The sequence below is a fragment of the Phyllostomus discolor genome, chromosome 3 (assembly GCF_004126475.2).
Source record: "Phyllostomus discolor isolate MPI-MPIP mPhyDis1 chromosome 3, mPhyDis1.pri.v3, whole genome shotgun sequence".
Lineage (NCBI taxonomy): Eukaryota > Metazoa > Chordata > Mammalia > Chiroptera > Phyllostomidae > Phyllostomus > Phyllostomus discolor.
The window spans coordinates 36451516-36464561 of record NC_040905.2 but is presented as its reverse complement, the minus strand read 5'-3'; the positions used below and the strand labels follow the sequence as shown (position 1 = coordinate 36464561).

The following is a 13046-nucleotide window of genomic DNA, read 5'->3' as shown; positions in this document are numbered from 1 at the left end:
CAAATATAAGGTGATGGGAAGAGAATGGACTTCTGATAGGGAGCACACAATGGAGCATACAGACATCATATTATAAAGTTGTACACTTGAAACTTATTTAATGTTATTAACCAATATTACCCCAATAATTTTTTAAAAAGAAGTCAAAATGTGCAGAGGAACCCATGAAACAGTCTGTGGGGGCTAGGAAAAGCAAGACCTTATATTCTTGGGATGCATTATTTGAAGTTTAATATTTCAGACATAAAGAGACATGAGTAGATTTTTAAAAAATAATCTTGGGTTTAAAAGGCTTTCTATATATGACAAGAAACCCCAAAATTTTGAAGAAATGTTTTATATAATTTTCTTTATAGATATAAACTGGGAAGCAAAAAACCCAAAAACCATGAAATAAAATCAAAGACAAAGTAAAAAATTGAAAAAAAAGTTTAACCAAATAAAAGTCAAAGTAATAAAAATCCCTAATAAACAAACAGGGTGAACAAAAAAAAAAGGAAAACAAACTAATAAAACTATAGACAGAGGACATTAATAGTTTTCATATAGGAGAAAAACATAAATAGGCAAATAAAGATGTATAACCTCACTGATAATAAAGAATATAAATGTAAAAGATATTCTAATTTGTTAAGTGAAAATCTAAATAGCATAAACAGAGAAAAATAGGCAAAAACACTATGGTAGGGATTCCTATTGCTCATCCTTACTAAGTACTCCTTTCCACTCCTTGTACCTTTGAACATGAACCTCTGGCAATTGGTTGTGAACTGAAGTAACACATCCAAAATATTTAACTACTGGTACAAAGAAAGTCCTGAGCTGTATTTTCCTACCAAAGTATCTGAAGAGACCACATGATCTACATAGTGCAGCTACAACATGGTGGATTCTCTCCATCAGCCTGAGTCTCAGTGTGGAACTGACACCTCCACCCCTGACTTGGAGTGGGCAAATGAGAAGGAAACCTGTCATGTTAATCCACTAGAATTTCATGTTATTCTGCCATTGTAGCACAACTACCTATCCTGACTAATATAAATATACCTCAAATTGCAAGTTGTTATGTTTTTTGTATTACTTTTGTAATTAGAAAAAAATTAAAGGATAAAAAGATAAGAATACAATGCTGACATCCCAAGTACAAATATTGGTAATAATTCCCCCAGATTTTCACTACTAAATTTGTAAAAATATTTCTTAAGGTAATACATCTGTCCCTAAAAGACTGCCTACAGGGAAGCCATCTCCCTATTCGTAAATGGCTTTTGGTAGGGTTATACTAGATTTATTCAGGCCTCAAAGATAATTGTTTCCACAGAATAAACAGAATAGGGATGGAATATACCCAATAACATTAAAAGATCAAAAAGAAGGGTCCTATGTTTCACTAGAAAAGTAAGTTAAGTACCCTTATAAGAAAAATGAATTCACATTACAAAAGTATCCAAATTGTTGATAATAAAAATTACCCTCCTATGAAGTAAAAAGTTCTACAACTTTCCTCCCTAAGGTTGTCAAAAATAAGGCAAAAGGAACCTTACTTCTATCAATTTGATTTTTCTGGGCACAAAAATGGAAGTCAAATTAAATCTTAAACTTTCCATGAAAATATTTCAAGTGTTGCCTTTGGAGGAACAAGGTTCCAGGGAAACCCCTTTGTTCTTTCATCAAATCCTCCATTTCAACCCAAAGAGCTTCATTTTTAGGTTTTCTTGACTGGTACGCCACATGAGATTTTGTCTGAAGAAATGACCTGGAGCTAAAAGATACAAATCCTTCATCTGAAATCATGATTGTAGGAAGATAACAGACAAAATATATAAATCCCATGTAAGAAATTACCACATTAGTGTGCTTGCCTTTTGAATTCCAAGGGGTTGATAAGAAAGGGCTCTAACCACTGCAAAGCATACACCTTTGCAAAAGGCGAAAAGAACATGAGCATACTACATAAAACAGAGTGGTGTTCAAGCTTCTGTTCTTAATGGAATGGTGCATCTGATAAGCCAAGCTCATCTAATCTAGCAGCCTGTCGAACTACTTCTTCATAACAGGAAAGTGTGGCCCAGTTCAGCTGTATTGAGGGTAGACAGGAAAGTTTGAAGTCAGCAGTAGTTGAACTCAAGGACAGACCCTGGGAAGACAGAGTTGGACAACTGAGAGATTCCTAGAAGGTCTTGTGCTTCAGACAGGAAAGGATTGCATAGGAGGTGTATTTCATCAAGTCTCACAACAATAGGCAGTCCCTCCTTGGAAAGACAGTGTCACAGAATACAGAAAATCTGGGATGAAGCTGCATGCTTGTTATGTTGCCCTATAGGGCCAGGACCTATTAGGATATACCCTGCCCAATGGCAGAGCAGCAAGTTCAATGGCTGATAGCTGTCAGTAGTCTGACGGTTATCGAAAAACTAATAAAATTACAATAATTTATGTGACTGGTCCTCTAATGAGTTTAAAAGAAATTTAAATTATAATTATATAATAATTATTTGCTTATAAAGGACCAACAAATTTGAAACAAAAGGAAAATAATCTCCTATAGTTAAAATAGTGCTATCAAGGTTACTGGGCTTATGTGGGTATTTAGAATAATAGTTCTGTAATAGCTCTAAGTCCAAAAGTACAAATATATTTCTAAAAAATATTCTAGCATATTAGCGACAAATATTTTTGCTCATACCTGGATTTTTAATTTGAGTTTATTATGGATAATTTTACCCATATGATTCACTCATATGATATGTCAGGGAAACTGTCAGGCTTCAGGAAGCATATCTGGTTTGCCCATGGCTGCCACAGGGATTTTTATTTGAATTCATGGTATGTGAGAGCATTGTTGAAAAGCAGACAGAAAATAATTACCAAGTGGCCCTTAAAATGTTCACTTTCTTCTAAGAAATCTGGTGAACAAATGTCTGCAAAGAATCTCCTCTACTAATTGAAAACAATGACTCTTTTCTCCTTATTAGGAAGATAATTTGTGTTAATGCATGGACATATAAAGATTTAACCATTACAAGTGATGCTTACTCACCTAGTTGGATAAGCCAAATTTTGCTTATAATTCATTAGTTTATGCAACTAAAGAAGATGTACATTTAAATCTTTGCCAAGCTTTAAAAGGTGAAAGATTTATACAATCCGAAGGGAAACCAGAGTATGCCAAGCTTTAGATTTAGCATTCCCTTATTCTAATACTGGTCTATTTCCTGTAATGAGTTAAGCAATTAATATTTCTTAGTCTCTCTAGGAAGAGTGAGAATTTAATATACAAAAACTGAGAATTTTCATATATTAAAATTCATGAAAAAAACTGGGACAGATGAAAATAATCTACAACTACCTCAAATAGTCATTTGAGCTTCTACTGGCAATATTTGAACTCTTGAGTAAATATTCAAAGGGACAATTTTTTTTTTTCTCTTTTTTTTTTTTTATTTCAATCATTGTTCAAGTACAGTTTTCTCCCCCCTACTCCCGTTCCAGCCCCTCCACCCAACCAAAGGGACAATTTAAAACTACTTACTAATTAAAGAGAGATAAAAATTATACTAGTAAATATAGAGTATGCCTAAATTGAGACATAAGAATATTAATTAATGACCATTTTTCACATCTTAGAAATTTAGGCTATAGCCAATTGCTTAAGATTTAAAAATTTAAATATTTTCATGTATCTATTTAGATGTAATTTTTAAATATCATGTTACTTCCAATTATATATTTTTTAGTTTTTTTTTACTAAAATATTAATCTGTATAAATGATCTAGGCTTTGGACAGAATTTTGATAGTTAAGCAATTATTTTCAGCTGTGCTCTATCATATTAGAGCAAAATTGTAACAAACCAAATATTTTCTGAAGAATTCATATTGAAAGCCCTTTAGAAATTTCACTTACTTAAAACTCACTTCAAAACATATCTTCCATACGAATGGGATATAAAAGTGCTAATAACAGCTAGCATCTCTTTGCCAACCAGAGAAACCTAAGCCTGGTAATTATCTACAACTGTCTCTTTACGGGTATTTTTATACTGGTCTTACCAACATGCAAATTTAATACAAATAATGAAGAATACATTTGGGAACCTTAAAAAATAAGAGTGTACACACAGTTATATGATAATAAATGTTTGGGGGAACTGAATTATGTGTCTGCTATGAAAGAGTCCTCATTGTTTTGCCCTCAAGGACTACCATTTCGTGGATAAAACAAACATGTAAAAATCAGTAGTAACATGTAAGTTTATGGGAGAAGGCGTAAGAATACTGTCTTGGTTTCCTGGGGTTGCCCCGATAAAGTCCGTGAACTGGGTAGCTTAAAACAACAGAAATGTATTCTCTCATTGGAGGTTAGAATTCTGAAATCAAGGTGCAGGCCCGGCCATGGCTCCCTCTGAAGACTCTGTGGAAGACATTGTCTTTGCCTCTTCTCATGGTACTGGCATTCCTTGGCTCATAGCTGCACCAATCCACTCTCTGCCTCCATCTTCACATGGCCTTCTCCCCTGTGTTCATCTCTGTGTATCCTCTCCTCTTCTTATAAAACACTGGTCATTGGATTTAGGGCTCACTCCAGTCCACTAGGACCCTATCTTAATGAATTACATATGCAAAACACTATTTCCAAAAGGCCACATTCTGAAGTTTCAGGCAGATGTAAACTGTTTGGGGTCACTTCAATCCACTATACTGACCATGTATGAAGGAAAAAAACAAACCAAACAAACTTGTCACACTATGTAAACTGAGCTTAAAGTATTCTAGAATTTGTGTATCATGGTTAAAGTCAGAGAAAAAGAACAACTTAGCAACTTAAAAGTTCTTAAAGTATTCAGTTAGGGGTTGTAAAAATCTGCATTTCAACACTGGATTTGAGATGATTTAATAGAATATCCTCAAAGTCCAAACGAGTTGTTGCATCTTGATGAGTATCAGTGGCTCTACAAAATTTTCACCTCTGTATTATTAAACATAACAAAATAAAATTATATTACTGTTTCATCCATTCTGTTTGCAGCAGCATATCTTGTCTGAATTAAGGGCAAGGCTGGTTTTCTTTGTGATACCAGTGAGATTCTGTTTGATTTATATTAAATATAATTATTCCTACTTGCCAGAAAGAACAGACATATAGCCATACTCAATAAGGCAAAAGAAAGGCTAGCTATCCCACCACTGAGGGATTCTCATGTCTTAAAGACATGAGAGTTCACCAAACTGTACAAATCACAGTTTGACAATGAATGATCTAAGTTAATTGGCAAAACAGAGGTTAAATACACGTATCTTTACTTACACTGGTTACCAAGTAGTATTTCTGTGGTAGAAAATAATAAAATTATTAAGTAACATTTGGTTTGAAATGTTGGTTTCAAATTTGTTCTTAATTACTATTTTCTAGGAGGTAAATGTATTTGTATTTTTAAAGAAGATTTATGCCACAGAATTCATGGTTTCCAGTTCTTTTTTAGAAGAGTGATTATGTATTGGTTTTATGTGATTATAAAATGCCTGATAGATGTTATACCTTCTTCAAAAGCATGATTCTTTAGAAAATGAATTCTATAAAATGCTTGCTACAAATGTGGTGTGTTCCCATCTCTTTTTTCAATAGTAGCTTAAATAATGCAAGTACAAATGCCACTTCTTTAAATATCTGATGGGTCTTCAGCACTCTGGCATGTGGTAGCTTTGTCCCCAAGCCTTTTTTTTTAAAGCCTGTCAGCTGTGAGAAACAGTTTTCTACCAATTACTGTCACAATATGAATAAATTCAAAACTGAAAATATAAGCACTGAATATTTTCAGTAAATTTATCCCAAAACTATATTAAAATAGGGATTTAGCATATAAACAAGGGATTTAGCAAGTAATAAGGAAGAAGCATCACATTGTACTTTGTCTTCTATAAATAAAAGCACAATATAAAAAGAAAGAAAAAAGCACTCACGCACAGAGAGAAATGGGCAAATGACAGAAAGCATATGAAACAAAAAAGGAAAAAAAGGTACAGCTGCAAAGAGAGTACCAATTAAGAACTATACGACTCCCCAAAACTGACGTAACACAGTTGTTGCTGGTTTTCCCCCATTTTAAATGATTAATTATGCCTTACTATCAAATAATTTTTAGAAGATTAATATAATACTTCTCTCTTGGTCCAAAACCAGTTTCTTTTACTATGTGGCTCTACAAACATTTGGCCAGTGACTGCTGGCTAACTGATTTTGGTTTGGAAGGTATTAAGAAACATGCTATGAAAATTTACAAAATTCTTAGGTTATTACTAAGAATTTAGTAGTTAGGTTGTTAATAGAATCCCAAATAAACAAGATATATTTGGCTTTTAGTTTAAATTAGTTCCATGCCAGTATTTTTGTGTTTGTGTGGGTAATAGAAGTCCTAAATGTATAGGTATGACTAACAGATATATTGTTTGAGTTGGTTATGTACAGACCAATGTATTATAATCCCAATGGTCTGGTCTATCAACTTAGTTTGGTCAGAATACTGTTCTTGTCTCTGAATCACGATCCATTTTGACATCGTGATGAGATTCACAATTATTTCCAGGACACATTCTTTTAAACTCATTTTTGGAATAGGCATTATGTTGCTTTTTGAGTACTGCCACTCATTCTTCTCAAATATATATATTTTTATTTTTTATTCTTGATGGTTTGTGCACATTATAGACTGCAGTTTAACAAACTCAGTAAGAAGATTTGGGCCTGAAAATCAGTGTGTGCCATTGCTGACCTCTACTTCTCTCTCTGGCTTTCCCTCCCCTTTCTCTTATCACCCATATTTAAACAGGCACCAAGTCATGTTATTTCTTTCCTAATGCCCCTAACATGTACATATTTTACAGCCTATATGACCCCGTACTTCAGACTAGCCCTGTGCCTGTATTACTGCAGTAGCAATAGCTGCCTAAATGATCATCTGCACACCAATCCACCTTGCATAACCTGTCAGAATAATCTCTCTAAAGTACCCCATCAGAATACCAGTTTCACAAGATTTTATGTTTTAGTTTTTTTTTTTAAAAAAAGGGGAAGAGGGTGGATTTCCTTGCCAAGTATAGTTTAACAAAAAAGTGGTTTTGGTACAGAAAGATTTTTCAGAGCTTTTAATGTGCTGAAGACATACTACCTATAGTCAAGGGTGGAAAAGTACACACTTCCCAAACTTATTACATTGCAGAAAGTCTTTAATTTTGAAAGTCTGACCTCAAACTACTTCCAAACTTACCTCTCACTTACTTTTGTACAAATTTCTACCTTCAACTAGACTCTACACTCATTGTATTCTGAACAAGCTATATGTATGTAACACTTAGTCTTTCTACTGGTATATAAAATTACTTCACACCAAGTTCAAGTTCTGGTCCTTTACAAAGTCCTTCCCAAACAATTTAAGAGTGGAATAATCTTTTCCTTTTTTTGAACTACACAAAATATACTTCATTTAATGTGCCATGTGGCACTCAATCACTGCTTGAACACAAATCTTCTAGAATCTTGCCTTTGGATTTAGTTTTTGTTTATAGTTGAGCAATGTCCTAGAAGGAAAAGATATACTGTATTTTGCTGTGTATAATGCATCTTTTTTGGTCTAAATTTTTGAGTGAAAAATAAGGATGCACATGGTAGTACCTGAAATACTCTGTATCTGTTCTTGTGTTTTGTAATTATGTTATGTAAAATTTCTTGTACCATAATGTTAATAAATAATGCTAGAATTCCTTTATAATACAAAAAACAAGTGTTTAAATATAAATAAATAAAACACTGCATTAAAAATTTTAAATTAAAGAAATTCTCTGGCAAGACTGGGCCAAAAACATGTGCACACATTATACATGGAAACATATTATACACAGCAAAATCCATTACCTTTATATATGCCCAATAATACCTAGAGCTTTGCAATGAACAGGGCCTCTGAAATATTTTCCAAGTAGGAAAAACAACTTTTTAAGGATAGTATGTTATTTGCCATTCCATATCCAGTCTTCACCTTGCTGCCCTCTGTTCCAGAAAGCTGACCAACATGGATTATGTACATCAACAGGTTCCCTTGCACTCTAGCTTCCACTGGAATTCACATAATAGGGAGGGAACCTAAAGGCAAGGAAGAGAGAATGAGGTCAGAGAATTTATTTTGCTGGCTCACTCCCTGCAAGCTCAAATGGGCTGGCGGTTTCTCTTAGCCCAAGGTCACAACTCCAGGTCCCAGAAACCACTTCTTCCCTTCACCCTTTCAGGCTTTGAAGTGATAACAATTCCCTGCTGTTAGCCTTTTTCTCTTCTCTTCTCTTTCTCTTCTCTTCTCTTCTCTTCTCTTCTCTTCTCTTCTCTTCTCTTCTCTTCTCTTCTCTTCTCTTCTCTTCTCTTCTCTTCTCTTCTCTTCTCTTCTCTTCTCTTCTCTTCTCTTCTCTTCTCTTCTCTTCTCTTCTCTTCTCTTCTCTTCTCTTCTCTTCTCTTCTCTTCTCTCTCTTCTCTTCTCTTCTCTTCTCTTCTCTTCTCTTCTCTTCCTGTTTGCCTTTCAATATTGTTAACAGCAGGGTGGTTTCTTCCACTCTGGTTTCTTTCCTACACCCTGCGCACACCTTTATGTAGTCCCTTTATTACCCAATTTGAATATACCATCTGCCTCTTGCCTAAATTCTAACTGATACAGTATTGTTTGGCTATTTTAAAAGAGAGCTATTAATCTCATAATACCAGGAATAGACAATGGATTTATTCAGAAAATATGAAACTAAATATAAACTATAATCTGAGTTTTGGATTATGATCTACTTGAGGGAAGAAACCATGACATTCATCTTTGTATCCATTCCTTTGCCTAGAGAAGTCCCATGCACACTATTGGCAATAAACATCCATCTAACTGAATTTAATAATTTGTGGCAGAGACAGTTAGTGCTCACCAAACATGCATGCACTGCTCTGCATTTTCCAGCCTCCCCTGCAGTTAGATGGGACTGGGTTCTGACCAGTGGAATATGGGCCTACCTCTTAAAATGTTCCACGTGAGCCTTCAGCTCTCTTTTCCCCTTGTCAACCTTGGAGATTTTTTCAGTGATTAAAATATAAGAAAAATGAGAGCTGCCTGATTCAAGAAATAAACATTCATGTTAAGTCACTGAGTTTTGCGGCTTATTTTTTACTTACCTTACACCGAGTGTCCCCTACTTATAACAATTTAGCATTTTAAATGATACAACTGATTTTTTAAATTTCTATGTATTGATTACAGAGAGAGGGAGAGGGAGAGAGAAACATCGACCTGCTGTTCCACTCATGCATCCATTGGCTGACTCTTATAGGAGTCCCTACAGGAATCAAACCCAAACCCCCAGCGCGCAAGACAATGCTCCCACCAACTGAACTACCTGACAAGTGCAAATACAACTGATTTTAATGTCTATCTAGATATTATAGCTGCCTTATGAAAATTTTCATTATTTTAAGATATACATGAAAATATATGCCTTAACAATTACTGACAAGTAGATCTTCATTTTATTCGTTTAGCATTAAGTAAGCCTAAGAAGGAGACAACTATAAAACGAGGTGACAGGAGATGATCTGAGCAGCTCCACCTCCAGGGTGAAACCCTAGAAGCAGGCCCATGCCTTGTTCTTAGTGTAGCAGTGAAGAGGAAAAAAGAAAGGATTGTTCTGTGGTTGGAAAAAAAAACCAAGGTATAAAGAATAGTGTTTCTAGAACTTTGGGCCATTTTTAAATTTGGTAGGCATTTTCTTTATGTCCCCTCTTGCCTATGTTTGTTTCATATTTTCAGTTTAAAAGCATTTCTTCTCAAAAAGTAAGAAAAAGGGATAGAGTTGTCTTGTCCTCTATCATCCATTAAAAACACACTATCTTCTCAAGCAATGAGTAAAGCTTTTGAAATTTTTATGATCCAAGTGTTTTTAGTCTTTTGTGGGTATTTAATGCTCATATTTAGACTATAAATATTATCAAAGTAGAACATGTTTGTTACCTACATACCTAAGAAAAAGCAACTATATATACATTTGAATTCATACATAAAAGTAGATAACCATTTTGTATCATTTGAGAGTTTGAAAAAAATGCATCTCTTTTTTTAAAAAAGATTTTATTGATTTCTTTTTAGAGAGAAGAGAAGGGAGGGAGAAAGAGAGGGAGAGAAACATCAATGTGTGGTTGCTTCTCATGTGCCCTCTACTGGTGTACTGGCCCACAACCCAGGCATGTGCCCTGACTGGGAATCGAACCAGCAACCCTTTGGTTCATAGGATGGCATAGAATCTACTAAGCCACACCAGCCAGGTCTCTTTTTGTGGTTTAGTCTTTCTTATTTTATATTGTTACATTTATTGGTTTGAGGAAGTGTATTTGGTGTTGTGTTCCTTTCATAGTTTAAACATGCCATTTAGTTAAATTTCCTCCTTAAATGGCTTAGAGAATTATTATATTTATAATGCGTCAAAAATATATAGTACGTGTTTAATGACTATGTGGGAACATGTCAGGTCCCCATCTTGCTGCCATCATGTTTCTTGTGGCTACAGTTAGAGACATTTTTTTGTGTACCTGTCCTTTTAAAACACTAGTTAGAGCACTCCCTTTGGCAGACTTTCCATCTTATCCACATTGGGATCATTAACAGATACACTATCAATAGTTTTTTTTTAAAAGATCTTTCTTGAAACAGAAACAAATACCTCTTTTCCCCTCAGAGCTTTCTGAAGCCTCCTCTTCTAACGTGTAAGTTAGAATACACATCTAAACCCTTACAACACTGCCTTTCTTAGCTATCATAAACTCTAATATGATATACTGATTTCTTTCAAGTTTCTACTTCACTGGTAAATTTTCTCCTTATGATCAAAATTATGCCATAAGTACATGTCCCACTCTTGTTCTCACATAACAAAATGAGAACCTCAACCACTGATTTATCATATAAAATTGTGTATATATGTGCATATATTTATGTATAGTTTTTCCATAAAATTAAATGTAAAAGCACTCCTTTTGTTATTTAATTTCCTTCTATTCCTTTTTTTGCAAGAAGTTATGACTCCTACTAAATGGTCTTAATAGTTTTTAGGTTTATCCCTTAGTTTATCCCTGCTTTGATTTTTAAAAAATGCGTATGAACCAAAACATTTTCCAAGAAAAAAGTAATTCTATCTAAGGAGAGTTTAAGATTACTATGCTGTTGAACAAATACTGAAATAATGTATTTGTATGTATAAGAGAACTTTTAGTACTTATATAAGACATGTCCTAAGTAGTTCTAGGTTTACTATCAATAATTACAGGTTCCATTAAATGAAAATGTGAAAATTCTATGAAAAAAATTAAATCTTACCACAAAATGGATATCATGTAGAATAATATAAAACATTTATATCATGAGGGATCATATGTAATAAAGCCCCTACTTGAAGCAATGCCTTTAATAATGCCTTGTTATAATTAAACATTTGACATAGATAGCATAAAAATCTACATCACTATTTACAAAGTATAATAATTAAGATTTTTTAAAAAACCCTATATAAACCCAATTTCTTATTATGTAAAAACAAACTGGTTATTTGATGATTGCTGAGAGGTAAAGAACTTGCCACCCATATCCATGATTCTCATATGAGTTCAAGAGGTTGATAAATCTGATGGGTACTATAAAGGGGCCTATAAAAAACTAAGTTTAAAAGAGTAGCCAGAGAAACTAACAAGAACAGATGATGGTGATTTAGCAGAGCCATCAGGAAAGAAGTTAAGGAGACAGAGAAATGGTACACGTAAGACAAAGGATGATGATAAGAAGTGGGTGTTTGGTGGAAAGGTTATATCACGTAAACTGCTTAATTTGCTACAAGAGACCCCATTAGTTACCTTGGGAATTAGAAGTAATCTTCAAATATGCTTATAAATATTAAAGAAAAAAAGAAAAAGAGGAAGGAGAAAAAGAAGAGGAAAACAGAAAGAAATATTTGTAACTATCTAGATGCCATCATTTCTTACTTTTAAATTTAGATTTATTGGACTTCTAATGAAATAGGTTGAAAATACTTCACATTTTTAAATGATAAGAAAGAAAAGAGTTAAGGCAAAAAATGGATTGGAAACATAATCAATGATTTACACAAGGAAAAAAATGTAAATTAAGAAGTTGAGCGCCCTGGCTGGTGTAGCTCAGTGGATTGAGCGCAGGCTGCGAACCGAAGTGTTGCAGGTTCGATTCCCAGCCAGGGTACATGCCTGGGTTGCAGGCCATAACCCCCAGCAACCTCACACTGATGTTTCTCTCTCTATATCTCCCTCCCTTCCCTCTCTAAAAATAAATAAATTAAATCTTAAAAAAAAAAAAAAAAAGAAGTTGATACCTTGTCCTGGCTGGTGTGGCTCAGTGGATTGAGTGCTGGCCTGAGAAACAAAGGGTCTCTGTTTCGAATCCCAGTCAGGGCGCATGCCTAGGCTGCAGGCTAGGTCCCTGGTTGGGGATGCACAAGAGGCAACCACACATTGATGTTTCTCACTCTCTCTTTCCCCCTCCCTTCCTCTTGCTCTAAAAATAAATAAAATCTTAAAAAAAAAAAAGAAGTGACCATGTATCCTTTCTAGTAGTTCCTGAAAACCTTTCCCTCCATTACTCCCTCCCCCATCCTCTCTGGTTACTGTCAGATTGTTCTTAATTTCAATGTCTCTGGTTATATTTTGCTTGCTCTTCTCTTTTGTTGATTATGTTCCAGTTAAAGGTGAGATCATATGGTATTTGTCCCTCACCACCTGGCTTATTTCACTTAGCATAATGCTCTCCAGTTCCATCCACAAAACCAAGTGGGAGGGTGGAAGCAAGGGAGGGAGGTGGGTTTGGCTGGGGTGGGGAGGGTGGAGGAGGGAAAATGAAGGCAACTGTAATTGAACAACGATAAAATAATGTAAAATATAAATAAATAAACAAAAAAGTTGAGACTTCAAAAAAAAGTGGTCCAGAGTAATCAGTAAGGTTCAATAAAGGATTTAAG

The 13046-nt window shown here is 34.5% G+C and overlaps 1 protein-coding gene across 1 annotated transcript in view; it reads right to left on the bottom strand.

The window, feature by feature from the left end:
* The window catches only part of NDUFAF2 (NADH:ubiquinone oxidoreductase complex assembly factor 2), a 157855-nt gene that overhangs the window by 92628 nt on the left and 52181 nt on the right, over positions 1 to 13046 (bottom strand). The gene's annotated exons all lie outside the window — the stretch shown is intronic.